We start from the raw sequence: 16,192 nt of genomic DNA on the forward strand, positions 1-16,192 counted from the left end.
AGTACATTTTGAAACATTGAATTATTGTTATCCATGGGATTATGCCCTTTCCACATTAACATATTCACCAGTTCCCTTCTAATAATTTGATGTCTTTCAATTAGTTTATGGTATGAGTATGGAGATTGAATTATTTTTTCCATATGATCAGCCAGATGTTCTTAACACATTTTTATGAGTGACTCAGCCCTTCCCCACTAATCTGAAATGCCACCTTTAAATTCTTATATAAGCCGGTGACCATTTCTGGGCTTTATATCCTGTTACGCTGACTTGCATGTTTCTATGCCAGTAATACATTGTTTTAATTATTGTATCTTTACTATATTATTTAATCTACATAAACATCTCCCCCAAATTAGCTTTTCTTTCTCTAATTAATGAATAATTCATGAACTATATGAAATATTGAAAGTTGACTGAAGTTTTCCCATTCTCCTTGTACTGTCGTCACCATATTTTCATTGTTTTAATTAAGATAACCTATTTAATACAGAATACTTTAGAAGTAGAAAATTACAAAGAACAAGTACACCAACCATCTTGACCAGAAAAACAGTGAACATGTGGAAAAATAATTACTATCATGAACATATACATAGATACCATAGAAAAATTGAAAGTGAAGTGAAGAGAATGTACTGGGAACTTAATTTTCTTTCAAATTTTACCCTCAAACTCTCCTCCCACTTTCCTGATATATTCTCACTACAAATAATGAGTGGATCACCATTTGCAGGAGGAAGGTCATATTTTGACACCAATTTTAGTAATATTTTATATTTAGAATTATTATGAAACATTTACTGAAAATTCAGTTTACTAGATAATAGTCATATAGAACTAACACATAAAATGAAAGAAAAAATTTATTGTGACCTTAATGGATTTATAGGAATTCAAAATTATGCAGCAAGGGCTGTGCCAACAAAACAGAGCATTGACTGGCTGCTGCAGGACCATCTCACAGGAATTATTTGCTTTGGTGGGTTCACCATGATCCAGGCCATGGCCTTCAATCTTAAATGTCTACAGCCTGATCTTGGTTATGTCCCAGAATTCATCCAAATTCAGGAGATGAAATTATGCTGATCATATCATAAGACTGAAAGAAATAAAAAAAGAAGGGCAATTTATTAATTTATACTGATAAAATGCAATTATCATACAGATCAGATATGTCTGTTGAGATAATAAAACCACATTTTCCCTTCTAGGAAGATTAAAAGGGAAGGAAAATAATTACAGCGTATTTTCATAAACATTAAATCAAAGTGACAGGATGCTAACTGGCTTCTTGCTTTAAACCTGATCTATTTGCTTACATAAAGAACATTTATTTGTCACACAAACCAGATGTTTCCATTGCCCTAGGCATTTTTTCCATGAAAAAAGTGGTAGGATGTCTACCTCTGTTTCTTGTTTTTGTAGGCTTCCATAACTGATCAACTGGCCCCATTCTGTCCCCATTACCCATCAACACATTCTTATATTCTTTAGAAAAAAAATCTATATTTATTTACACAGATAATTCATAAATATGTTGAACTGTATATAATCCAACCAACATAAACAAAATCAGTCTTGCCATTAAACTTCTGCCTTTCTTCAGCCCTGTATACCCAGAAGAAAACACCAGTATTGGTTCTTTGTAGAGCTTTTTCTATGCACTTAAACATATATACAGATAGTACTTATAGTAATACAAAGTTTTAGGTAAGAGGTTTTGAATACAAATTAGGTCATACCAAACATACTATCCTGCAACTAGTTTTAATCCACTTAATAATATGTCTAAATGATTTTCAGTATCAAAATAGATCTATCAGTATATTTCAACTGCCTCATGATGTTACATTGCATGACAGAATAATTTACTCAGTCCCGTTAAAAGACATTTGGTATTTTTGCAACTTTATAACAATTAAGGAAGAGTATTTGTTCATATGTAGGAGCATTTCCATAGGTTCTAAAAATGAAATAAGCAGCAAAGAGCATATATTTTAAATTTTTGATACTGATAAAATTCTATAAAAGTTAACCTCACAGACAGTGTATATTTCACCACATCCTGTCTAATTTAAGATAATGGAGATTTCATTAAAGCAAATATGATGGACTAAAAATTTTATGTCAAATTGTACTATATTTTCATGATTAATAATGAGGCCAACTTAATTTTTTGATGGGATCTTATTTTATATTGAACTATAGTTGATATACAATATTATATTGGTATCAAGTGTACAACATAGTGATTTGACAGTTATCTACAGTATCAAATGCTCACCCCAATCTGTATACTTACTGACAACACAGAAAGATATTAAATTACTTTTGAATATATGCCCTATGCTGTACATTCATATCTATGAACAATTTATACCATAACAGATTTTATGCCTTGTTCTCCCCTTCATTTATTTAACACACACACCCCAACCCCTACCCCATGGTAACCACCAGTTACTTCTCAGTGTCTATGAGTCTATTGCTGCTCTGTTTGTTTTGTTTAGATTCCATATATAAATGAAGTCATATGGTATTGTCTTTTTCTGCCGGGCTTACTTCTTTTAGCATAATACCCTTTAGGTCCATCCATGTGGCTGCAAATGGCAAGATTTCTTTCATTTTTATGGTTGAATAATATTCCACTGCATATATGTACACATCTTCTGTATCTAGCCATCTATTGATAGACACCTTGGTTGCTTCTCTATCTTGGCTATTGTAAATAATATGGCAATAAAGATAGGAGTGCTTGTATCTTTTTCAATCAGTGATTTAGTTGTCTTCAGGAAAATTCTCAGAAGTGGAATTATTGGGTTGTATGGTATTTCTATTTTTAGCTTTATGAGTAACTTCCATATTGCTTTCTATAGTGGCTACATCACTTTACATTCCAACCAAGAGTGTAGTAAGGTTCTCTTTTCTCCACATCCTCACCAACACTTGTTTCTTGTCTTTTGGAGTGGCCATTCTGACCCGTATGAATGATATCCCATTGTTGTTTTTATTTACTTTTCCCTAATGATTAGTGATGTTGAGCATCTTTTCATGTGCCTGTTTTCCATCTGCACGTCTTTCAAAAAATGTCTATTCAGGTACTCTGCCCATTTTGTAATTGGGATTTTTCTTGGTGTTGAGTCTTATGAGTCCCTTATATATTGTGGATATTAGCCCCTTATCAGATATATCATTTGCAAATATATTCTGCCACACAATACATACCTTTTTATTTTCTTGATAGTTTCCTATGCTGTACAGAATTTTTATAGTTTCATGCGTCCCACTTATTTTTGTTTTTCTTTTCCTTAAACTGGAAGATATGTCCAGGAAGAAGTCAACTCACAGCTTATGTTCAAGAGATTCCTACCTATGATTTCCTCTAAGACTGTCATGGTTTCATGACTTACAGTTAGTTTTCTAATCCATTTCAACTTTACTTTTCTGTATGGTGTATGACAGTGATCCAGTTTCATTCTCTTGCACATAGATGTCCAGTTCTACCAACAGCACTTATTGATGAGACTGTATGTAAGCATGACATCCCCAACTTTGTTCTCTCTCAAAATTGCTTTGGATATTCAGGGTCTCTTGTGGTTCCATATACATTTTAGGATTATTTGCTCTAGTTCATTGGAAAAAAACACTGGTATTTTGACGGGGATTGCAATGTAATATGTAAATTGCTTTGGAAAGGATGGCCATTTTGACAATATTAATTCTATCTATGAGCATGGCTACCTTTCCATTTATTTGTGTCTTCTTCAGTTTCTTTCATCAGTGTTTTACAGTTTTCAGAGTATAAGTCTTTCACCTCTTCATTAGGTTTATTCCTAGGCACTTTATTCTTTTCTATGCAATTGAAAATGGATTTTTCTTGATTTCTTCTTGCTAGTTAATTATTAGTATATTGAAATGCAACAGATTTCTGTGTGTTGGTTTTGTATCCTTCAACTCTACTGAAACCACTTATTCTAATAGCTTCTTGGTGGAATCTTTAAGGTTTTCTATATATAGCATCATGTCATCTGCAAATAATGACAGTTTTAATTCTCCCTACCAATTACAATGTCTCATTTCTTTGCATTATCTGATTGCTGTGGCTAGGACTTCCAGTACTATGTTGAATAAATGTGGTGAGAGTGTGCATCCTTGTCTTGTTCCTGATCTTAGAGGAAAAGGTTTCAGATTTACACTGTTGAGAATAATGTTAGCTGCCGGTTTGTCATATGTGGCATTTATTAGGTTGAGTTATGTTCAGTGTATAACAACATTGTTGAGACTTTTTATCACGAATGGATGTTGAATTTTGTCAAATACTTTTCAGCATCTGTTGAGATGATATAGTTTTTATCCTTCCATTTGTTAATGTGGTGTATCATATTGATTTGCTGATATGTTAGTATCCTTGTATCCCTAGAATAAATCCCACATGGTCACGATGAATAATCCATTGATGTACTTTTGAATTTGATTTCCTAATACTCTGTTGAGGATATCTGCATCTATGTCTATCAGGGATATTGTTCTGCCATTTTCTTTTTTTGTAATGTGTTTGTCTAGTTTTGATACTTCAATAATTCTGGTCTCCTAGAATGAGCTTGAAAGTATTCTCTCCTCTTTTATTTTTTGGAACACTTCAAGAAGAATAGGTATTATATCATACATAAACATTTGGAGTAATTTGTAATGCTATATGGTCCTACACTTTTTTGTTGAGAGCTTTTTGATTACCAACTCAATTTCATTACTGGTAATTGGTCTGTTCACATTTTCTGTTCCTTGCTATGTCAGTCTTGAAAGATTATGTTTCTAGGAATTTATCATTTCTTGTCCAACTTAATGGGTACAATTTTTGTAGAAATCTCTCATAATTCTTTGAATTTTTGTGGTGCCACTTTTTCACTTCTGATCTTGTTTAATGGTGTTCTCTCTTGATAAGTCTGGCTAAGGGTTTGCCTATTTTGTTTGTCTTTTGAATTACAAGTTTTGGTCTGTTGATCTTTTCTATTTTTGTCTATTTTATTTCTGCTTTGCTCTTTACTATGTCCCTACTAACTTTGGACTCTTCTTTTTTTCCTAGTTCCTTTAGTTGTAAGGTTAGATAATTTATTTGTGACTGTAGTTTTTCATGAGGTAGGCCTATATTTGTATGACCTTCAATCTTAGAACTTTTGCTGCATCCCATGTATTTTGAACCACTGTATTTCTGTTTTAATTTGTTTCCATGTGCTTGATTTCCTCTTTGATCTGTTTCTTGATCCACTGATTTAGAAGTATGTTGTTTAGCCTCTTTGTGTTTGAGCTACTTCCAGTTCTATTCTTGTAATTGATTTCTAGTTTCATACCACTGTGGTCTGAAAAGATGTTTGATAAATTTCAATCTTCTTAAATTTATTGAGACTTGTCTTGTATCCTATGATGTTACCTATTCTTGAGAACATTCCATGTGCACTTTGGAGCATATTTTGTTGCTTTTTGGTGGCATGTTCTGCATATATGTTGGGTCCATAAGTATTGCTACTTCTGTTATTTTCTCTTGTATTTGTTTGGACTATCTTTTTCCATCCCTTCACTTTCAGTCTATATGTGTCTTTAGATCTGAAGTGAGTCCCGTGTAGGCAGCATACTGATGAGTCTTATTTCTCTATCCATTCAGCCATCTTATGTTTTGGTTGGTGCATTTAGTCCACTTACATGTAGTGTAATTATTGCCATTTTGTTGACTGTTTTCTGGTTGTTTTTGTAGTTCCTCTCCATTCCTTTCTTCCTATCTTGCTCTCACCCCTTATGATTTGATGATTTTCTTTGGTGTTATGCTTGGATTGTTTTTTTTTTATCTTTTGTGTATCTATTGTAGGCATTAGATTTGCGGTTACCATAAGGTTCATATATAGCTTCCTATGTATTTAAAACAATCTATATTAACTTGATGGTTATATGATTTCAAACAATGTAAAAGTACTAAATCTTTCTTATTCCTCCTCATTTTATGTATATAATGTCATAACCTACATGTTTTTATTTTGTGTATCCCTTGGATAATTTTGTGTATATTTCATTTTATTACTTATTTTGAACTTTATAATCACCCTACCTTTACTGTAGATGTACTTTCCCTGATGAAACAATTTATATTTTAAAACATTTTCATCTAAAGAAGTCCCTTTTAACATACTTATAAGTCTGGGTTAGTGGTGGTTAATCTTTTTAACTATCACTTATATGGAAAACTGTTAATATCTTCTTAATTCTAGATGATAACCTTGTTGGTCAGAATATTCTCTGTTGAGATATTTCCCATTCAGCACATTGAATGCCAATCCTTCCTGGCCTCTAAAGTTTCTACTGATAAATCTGACACCTTTATCAGGTTTCCCTTATAAGTAACTGCCTAACTCTTGCTTTTTAAAATTCTCGGTTTATCTTTAATCTTTGCAATTTGAATTAATATAGGACTTGGTATGGACTTCCTTAGGTTCATCTTGTTAGAAGCTCTCTGTGCTTCCAGGAACTAGATGTCTATTTCCAGATTTTGTGTGGCGGGGGAAAGGGTGTCAGTTACTATTTCCTCAAACAGACTTTTTACCCCTTTGTCTCTCTCTTCTCCTACTGGGACCCCTATTATATGAATATTGCTTTGTTTAGAATTGTTGCAGAGCTCTCTTAGTATCTTCTCATTTTTAGAAATTCTTTTTTTCTCTCTGTTTTTCAGCTTGGCACTACCCTATCTTCCAGATCACTGATCCATTCCTCTGGTTCCAGAAGCCTATTACTCATTCCCTCTACTGTAATTTTCATTTATGTTATTGTATTATTCAGTTCTGAATGACTCCTTTTTATATTTTCTATCTCTGTTTAAATTTTCACTGAGACTGTAAATTCTTTTCCCCAGTTCTGTAAGTATCTTTTTGGCAGTTTCTTTGATTCTTTATCAGAAAGATTACCTCCATTTCATTTAGCAATTTTTCTGGTACTTTGTCTTGTTCTTTTGTTTGGAACATATTCTCTGCCTCCTCATTTTGTCGGGGTTTCGGTGTTTCTTCCTTTCTGTTAGTTAGGTCAGCTGTGCCTCCAGGTGTTGAAAGCAGTGCTTAACTTAGTAGGTGTCTTGTGGCAAGCAAAAGCTCAAAATCCCCTGGTCACCAGAATCCAATTATCTGTTGCAGCTGAGCCGGGGCTGCTGCTGTTGGGTTGTGGGTGTCCTTCTGCCTGTCTTTCAGGAATGGTGGATCTCCACTACTAGCCTCTGTGTGCCTCTTCCAGTAATGGTGTATCCCCATGGCTAGCCTTGCATGCCCTTTGTGTGACATGAAGCATTTCTGCTAGATATGTAGTGGGTGTGGCTTCCAGGTGCCTATTCATCAGCAATGGCAGGTTACTGCAGGGCCAAGTATTCTGGGCAGGGAAGGTACTCAGGGAATTGCTGGGGCTAGCCAGTGGGGCAGGTGGAGAGTCTCAGAGCTGACTCTCACAAGCATCTGGCCAGTTGGACTGTAGAAGGGCTGGAAAAGTGCCATCTACCTGTGCCTTCTCCTCCAGGGAAAGAGCACTCAGACACCTGTCCTTGCAGAATCCTTCCCAAAGCTAGCAAATCTTTCAAACTGCTGCCTCTGAGTACAGCAGGCCAGTCCTCAGCAACCTACTAGAGTCCTGGTCCCCCACAATGCTAAAATTCTCCCTGGTGTACATCCCCATTAATCTTCAAAGCTCAAAGAAATGGAGATTTGTCTTCCCAGACTAGGTCCCCAGCACTAGGTGTGCTGGATTCTTGGGCTTTCATCCCCTCCCCACTTCATTCCTCTCCCTATCACTTATGTGCTAGGATTGAGGAAGGGCTTAGATCCAGACTGATCACTGTTCTGCCCCTTTATCATTCTCAGTGTTGTACTCTTTTCTTGTACTCTTCAAATGTAGATGGTCTGTTCCGCAGTCCTCAGGTCATTTTCAGAGTTAGCTGTATTCAGTGTAGTTGCTTACTCAGTGTGGACAGAGGTTGTCACACTGACCTATTCCATCATCTTCTTCCAACCCCACCAATAAAGTTAATTTATTGTCACCATTGACCACTTACATTTTGTCTTCTAAGAACTGCCTATTCCTTGGCCAATTTTTTTTGGGCTATTTGTGATCTTGGATTACTATATGTGTTCTATATATTCTGACAATTAATAATTTATTCACTATATGTCTTAAATGTTATCACACTGTATGTTGTCTTCTAAGTTTATGATGCCTTTCTTCATAACGATTGAATATCTTACATAAAAATATTTTATTTGCAAAGGTAATAAACAGACACTGAAACAAGGGAAATGATATAAAATGTATAAAGATTAATATTTGTCCTAAAAACTCCATTCCCAATCTCCTGAAGTTAAGAAATGTTAATACAAGGCAGGCAGAGAAAAAGATGACCGAGTAGGAAGGCAAGGCAAAAACCTCCTCCTAAAAACCCATAAAACACAAACATACAGCAAACACAACTAAACCTGAAAATGACATGAAGATGGCAGAACTGACTACCTACATCTGGGGAAGAAGAGAAGCCCTCACCAAAAAGGGTAAAGTGGCAAAGCCAAGATCAGGTGGGACCCAAGCCATCCTCCAATCCCAGCCCACAAGTGGGAGGAAGAGGAATGGAATGGAGAGGTGGTAGGAGCACAGGATCACTGAACATCCGGCCCTGGAGATTTGCTCCAGGAGCAAGAGCCCACACTGCATGGTGCTCTGGTGATTAGTGGGGCTATACAACAAAGACTGGCCGAACACACAGGGAGGCTGATTCCAGCTGCTTGTGGAGAACAAACAGACTCTACTGGCCCCCCTGAGATAAAAGGAAAGCAGGCAGTTTGAGAGACTTCCCAACAGCAGGAGGGGGGGCACCAAAGGGGTGAGGGTTAGATGGAGCTCTCTGCTCAGGAGAATCAGCAGAAGGACGATACCACCCCAGACCACCCTTGGCCCAACAGGTCAGGAAATCTCAGGAGGCCCAGACATTCCATCCCCCTCACTGGAGGTGCAGCCCCAAGGCTCCTCCCTACACTTGCAGCCTGTGGACAGCTCACTTGGCCTGGGAGTGGTATCAGATTTTGCTTCCATGTAGGCAGAGGGAGATCCTCTCAGCTTTCTCAGCCCTGTTTCAGTCCAGACAGGGAAGTGCCTTTGGGAACCAGTCCCAGGAGCTCCTTCCTCCACAGGGGAGCCAGTTCCCATGCAACAGGCCTGGGCAGACACATACCAACCTGTCCACACCATTAACCCCAAAACACCTGCCACTATGGCAGACCAGAGTGCAGCCCTGCCCACAGCAACTCCAGCAGGACTTCTGCGCTGATCACAAAGGTGTGCTGAAAGCAAACTGCCTGCCTAGAATCAGACTACCATAAGCCAGACAGAAAGGTGACCCTGCCACTGCATGACAACAGCTGGGACTCCTGAACTGGAAAGAAAAGAGTCTTGAGCTTCTGGGCACAGGAGGGTGCCTCCTGAATAAGCCAATTACTCCACAGGAAAAAACACGGAAACACTGACAAAATGGGGAGGCAGAGGAATATGTTCCAAACAAAACTACAAGACAAAACATCAGAAAGAGGACTAAATGAAACTGAAATCACCAATCTTATTTATAAAGACTTCAAAGTAAAAGTCATAAAGATGCTCACAAACGTACAGAAAAATATTCAAGATCTCATGGAGGACTTCAACAAAAAGAAAGACCTGAAAAAGAGACACTTAGAGATGAAGACTACAGTCTGAAATGAAATATACAATGGAGGGATTTAATAGCAGATCATCACAGGTTGAAGAAGTTGTAAATGATATGGAAACTGGGGAACAATGAAGCTGAAAAACAGAAAAAAATGATCTCTAGGAATTAAAATAATAAAAGAGCAGTGTGACCAATTCAAATGGAACAATATTCACATAATAAGGGTATCAGAAGGAGAAGAGAGAGAGAAATGGATAGAAAGTGTCTTTGGGGAAATAACTGTTGAAAACTTTCCAGTCTGGGGAAGGAATTTGATACTCAGGTTATGGCAGTATAAAGAACCCCCCTCCTAACAAAAGGACACCAGGAAGACATCAAGATATATAATAATTAAAATCACAAAGGTCAAGGACAAGGAGAGACTATTGAAAGCAGCCAGAGAGAGAAAAAAGATTACTTATACAGGAAACCCCATCAGGCTCACCACTCTTCTCAGCAGAAACTTTACAGGCCAGAAGGGAGTGGCATGATATACTTAATATAATGAAAGAGAAGGACCTCCAACCAATAATCCTCTACTCAGCAAGACTGACATTTAAATTTGAAGCAGGCATTAAACAATTTTCAGATAAATAAAAGTTGAAGGAATGACCACCACTAATGTTAAAGGATATGTTAAAGGAACTTTTGTAAATGGAAATGTTCCTAAGGCTAAATAGGTTTTACGAGTGAAAATAAACCCACAGCAAAGGTAGTAGACCAGTTAATTACCAAGCAAGTACAAAATTAAAATCAACTACTCATAAAATCAGGAAAGGGATACACGAAAAGTGAAGATTATACTTCTAGCTTGTGTTTGAAATAGAGTAAATAGCGATTTAAGATATACTGTAACATAGTAAGGAAGCTATCCTTGAACCTTTGGTAACCACAAACCTAAAGCCTCCAATGTATGCACAAAAAAAAAGGAAAGAAAGAATAAAATAATGAAAGAATGAAGGCAGGAAGGAAGGAAAGAAAGAAAAAGGAATAAAGAAAAAAACAAAATCTAATCACAACACAAAAGAAATCCATAAAATAACAAGAGTATAAGAGAGGAACAGAGAAGAGATTTAAAAAAACAGAAAACAATTAATAAAATGGCAATAAGTACATATCAATAACCACCTTAAACATAAATGGACTGAATGCACCAATCAAAAGACACAGAGTGGCAGAATGAATAAGGAAACAAGATCCGTCTATATGATGCCTACATGGGACTCATTTCAGACCCAAAGACATACACAGACTAAATGTGAAGGGATGGAAAAAAGATATTCCATGTAAATAATAAGGAGAAAAAAGCAGAGTAGCAGTACATACATCAGGCAAAATAGATTTCAAAACAAAGTTACAAGAGACAAAGAAGGACATTACATAATGATAAAGGAGTCAGTCCAACAAGAGGATATAACCATTACAAATAACTATGCACCCAATACAGGAGCACCAACATATGTGAAACAAATACTAACAGAATTAAAGGAGGAAATAGACTGCAACATACTCACTTTACAAGACTTTAACACACTACTCATATCAAAAGACAGATCAACCAGACAGAAAATAAGTAAGGAAACAGAAGCAGTGAACAATAAACTAGATCAGATGTACTGAAGATATCTGCAGAACAATCCACACAAAAGCAGGAGGATACACATTATTCTCAAGCGTATATAGTACATTTTCCATAACAGATCACATACTAGGCCACAAAAAGAGCTTTCATTAATTTAAAAAAATCAAAATTGTATCAAGCAGCTTATCAGACCATGATGGTATGAAACTAGAAATAAATTACACAAAGAAAGCAAAAAAGCCTACAAACATATGGAGGCTAAACAACACACTTCTAAATAATCAAAGGATCAATGACCAAATTAAAACAGAAATCAAGCAATACCTGGAGACAGATGGAAGAAAAACTCAGCAGCCGAAAGCATGTGGGATACAGTAAAGGCAGTTTTAAGAGGAAACTACATAGCAATACAGGCATACCTGATAAAAGAACAATCTCAGATAAATGGTCCAACCTCACAATTAAATAAACTAAAACAAGAAAAAATGAAGCCCACAGTTAGTAGAAGGAGGGACATAATAAAGAAAAGAGTAGAAATAAATAAAATAGAGAAGAATAAACATTAGAAAAGAATCAATGAAACCAGGAGCTGGTTCTTTGAGAAAATAAACCAAATAGATAACCCTCTAGCCAGATTTATCAAGAAAAAAAGAGTGTACACACATAAACAAAATCAGAAATGAAAATGGAGTAATTGCAATGGACACCACAGAAATACAAAGAATTATTAGAGAATATTGTGAAAAATTAAATGCCAATAAATCGGACAACCTAGAAGAAATGGGCAAATTCCTAGAAAAATACAGCCTTCCAAGACTGACCCAGGAAGAAACAGAAAATCTGAACAGACCAATCATGAGCAACATCACTGAGCTGGAAATCAGAAACTCCAAACTAGCAAAATTCCAGGACCAGATGGCTTCATGGCTAAATTCTACCAAACATTTTAAGAAGACATAATTCCCATCCTTCTTAAAGTATTCCAAGAAGTAGAAGAGGATGGAGTACTTCAAACTCATTCTAAGAGGCCAGCATTCCCCTAATACCATAATGGGACAAAGGCCCTGCAAAAATACAAAATTATAGACCAATATCCCGATAAATATATCCCTTCTAACTTTCCTTGTTACTCAAATGTAGCCTTAAGTGGTTTCCAACTTCTATGTGCTTTCCCTATGATGTTGGATATGACATCAGGAAAGGTCCTTCCTGGCACTGAGGACAAAACTGATTATTGATTAGCAATGCTTTTGAAGAACAATCTTAATCAAAATGGGGAAAAATTAAGATTAATAAAAGGAAACCTCACTAAAATGGGGCTGGAGGCGAGCAGGGGGCTTCTCATGTACTACTGCTTGTCCTCAGTTGCAGACTCAACTGGAACAGACTGACCATTGCAAGTGGATAATACTTTACCTACTACTTTACCACCCCATAAGGAAGGAAAGTGTTCCTCCTCCCCTGGCAATAGCCCAGGCAATGACAGACTGTTACAGTTCAGCCAATGAAAAGCCACAATACTTTAAACTCCCAGGTAACTCCAGTAGAATTTTTGTCTATAACAGCCCTCCCAACTCTAACTTCCTCTCCTTTGTTCTCTGAACTTGCCTATGGTAGCTTTCTTCTCCTGAATTTTAATCACCTTCTCTTCCTGAATAAACCCATTTTTGTGGGTAAGGGGCACTTTAATTCCTAAGGTTAGCAGTATATAGACACCAATAATTACTTTAAATGTACATGAACTAATTAATTAAACCATAAGAAAAAGAGTGGCCCAATGTATGAAAAAAAGGACCCAACTCAATGCTGTATACAAGAGACTCACTTTAGCTTTAAGGAAATATAAAGACTAAAAAGGAAGGGATAGAAAATAAATATATTCCATGTAAATGGAAACCAAAAGAAAGCTGGATAAAGTAAACTTATATCAGAAAAAACTGATTTTAAGAAAGAGACTTTAATAAGAAACAAGAAGGTCATTATAAAATGATCAGTGGGTCAATGTAAGAGGATATAGCATTAGTAAAAACTTATGCACCCAACAACAAGAGCATGGAAATATATGAAGCTATAATATATAAACAAATGTAGAAGGAGAAAAAGACTGTAATAAAATAAAAGTAGAGGAATTAAATAACCCACTTTAATCAATGGATAGATCATACAGACAGAAAATTAATAGGGAAACACTGGACTTAGAAAACACATTAGACCAGATGGACTTAACATTTATAAGACATTCTATCTAAACCCAGAAGAATATACATCTTCTCAAGAGCACATAAAACATTCTCCAGAAAAGATCATACTTTATGCCACAAAGCAATGCTTAGTAAAGTCAAGAAAACAGAAATCATGTCAAGAATATTTACAGACAACACTGATATCAAACTAGAAATTAGATACAAGAAGAAAACTGGAAATTTCAGAAATATGTGGAGTCTAACAACACACTACAGAATAAACACAATTGGTCAAAGAAATCCAAAAAGAAATTTAAAAAAAATCTCGAGTCAAATAAAAATTGAAATATAACATACCAAAATTTATGCAAAATTTATTCAAAAAGGTTACAGCAAAAGCAGTTCTAACAAGAAAGTTCATAGCAATAAATGCCTACATTAAGAAATAAGAAAGGTCTGAAACTAACCTAACTTTAAACCTTAGTGAACTAGAAGAACAAGCTAAGCCCAAATTTAGTAGAAGGGAGGAATTAAGAAAGATCATGTTGGAAATAAATGGAACAGATTCTAAAAAGACAATAGAAAACATTGAAACCAACAAACTAGTTGTTTGAAAAGATAAGAAAATTAGACAAACTTTTAGGTGAACAGAAAAATAGACAGGGCTTACATAAAATCAGAAGTGAAAGAAAAGACAGTATAACTGAACTGATACCACAGAAATACAAAGGATCAAAAGACACTAATACAAACAATTATATGCAAGCAAATTGGAAACATTTAAGAAATGGAAAAACTCCTAAAAATATACAACCACCCAGGACTCAATCAGAAAGAACAAAAAAATCTGAATGGCAAAATTACTAAAAAAGAGATTGAATCAGTAACAAGAAACCTCCCATCACACAAAAGTCCAGGGCCAGATGGATTCACTGGTGAATTCTGAAAAACAGTAAGAGATGAATTAATATGACTCCTTCCTAAACTTTTCAAAAAAATAGAAGAGGAAGGAATACACCCTAAATAATTTATGAGGACAGCATTACCCTGATACCAAAAGTAGACAAGGAAACCACAAGAAAAAATATTATAGGGCAATATGCATGATGAACATGGATATAAAAATGCTCAACAAAACATTAGCAAAATGAATTCAACATCATGTGAAAATAATCATACACTATTATCAACTGCAATTTATTCCAAGGATGCAAGGATGTTTCAACATCTACAAATCAAATATGATACACCACATTAACAAAATAAAGGTACAGTCATATGATCATCACAATTGATGCAGAAAAGGTATTTGATAAAATTAATCATTCATGACTTAAAAAATTCTAAACAAACTGGATATAGAGAGAACATATGGGAACATAATAAAGGACATATGTGACAAGCCCCTACCTAACATATTCGATGGGGAAAAGCTGAAAGCCTTTCTTCTTAGAACAGGACAAAGACAAGGATGCTCACTTTGACCTCTTCTATTCAACATACTACTTGAAGTCCTAGCCAGAAAAATGGAGCAAGAAAAAAAAATCCAAATAAGTGAGACATAAAATTATCTATTTACAGGGGATATGATATTATATATAAAAAGCTCTAAAGAGTACACCAAAAAGCTTTTAGAACTAATGACTGAATTCAGTAAAGTTGCAGGATACAAAATCAATATACAAATATCTATTTTGTTTCTATACACTAATAACCACCTATCAGAAAGAGAAATTAATATAACCATCTCATTTATAATTCCATTAAAACAACAAAATGTCTTGCAATAATTTTAAATGAGACATATGACCTATACACTGAAAGCTGTAAGACACTGATAAAAAAAAATGAAGGCAAAAGTAAATAGAAAGATAGCCCATCCTCATGGACTGTAAGAACTAATAATGTTACAATGTCCTTACTACCAAAATCAATATACAACCTCTATCAAAATTCAAATGGCATTTTTCACAGAAATAGAACAAAGAATCCTATAATTTGTATGGAATCACAATAGATCCCAAACACCCAAAGAAATCTGCAGAAAGAAAAACATGAAGGCACCACACACTTTGATTTCAAACTATATTACAAATCTATAGTAATCAGAAAAGTATGGTATTAACATGGAAAGAGAAACACACATAGGATACCAGGGGAAAAGATGGCAAAGTAGGAAGGCAAGGCAGAAATCTCCTCCCATATACACACCACAGAAGTAAGTACAGCAAATACAACTACCCTAAAACCAACCTGAAGACTGAGGAACAGACCATCTACAACTGTTGAAAAAGGGGAGACCACATAAAGAAGGGTAAAGTGGCACAGCCATGATCAACTAGGAACCAAGCCCTTCAGCTATACCAGTCCACAATCAGGAAGGACAGGAATGGACCTGGGAGGGGATAAGTGCTCAACAATGCTGCACACCTGGCCCTACAGATCTATCCTGGGAATACAAGTCCACATTGCATTGTGGTTTGTTGGAATAATGCATCTGGACAACATAGACAGTTGGAATACTCTGGGAGGCAAAGACTATTGCTGCTTGTGGAGCAAAGGCACACTCCATCAGTGCCACTGAGACCCAACATAGAAGTTTGAATGATTTACCAGCAGCAGGAAGTATGCCAGAGGGGTGGGGGTTGAATAGGCCTCTCTAAAGGAGAA

At 35.7% G+C, this 16,192-nt stretch overlaps 1 protein-coding gene across 3 annotated transcripts in view; it reads right to left on the reverse strand.

The window, feature by feature from the left end:
• Positions 1-16,192, reverse strand: part of LOC118922721 (negative regulator of P-body association) — a 107,972-nt gene that overhangs the window by 48,106 nt on the left and 43,674 nt on the right. For 2 of the 3 annotated variants that reach the window (XR_005028858.2, XM_036905764.2), the window contains one exon: positions 852-1,105. The exons of the other annotated variant lie outside the window; for it this stretch is intronic. The gene's annotated coding sequence lies outside the window, so the exon portion shown is untranslated. Of the gene's footprint in view, positions 1-851; positions 1,106-16,192 lie in introns of those variants that run through there. 3 annotated transcript variants of the gene reach the window in all.

The sequence above is a fragment of the Manis pentadactyla genome, chromosome X, assembly GCF_030020395.1.
Source record: "Manis pentadactyla isolate mManPen7 chromosome X, mManPen7.hap1, whole genome shotgun sequence".
In the NCBI taxonomy this organism is placed as follows: domain Eukaryota; kingdom Metazoa; phylum Chordata; class Mammalia; order Pholidota; family Manidae; genus Manis; species Manis pentadactyla.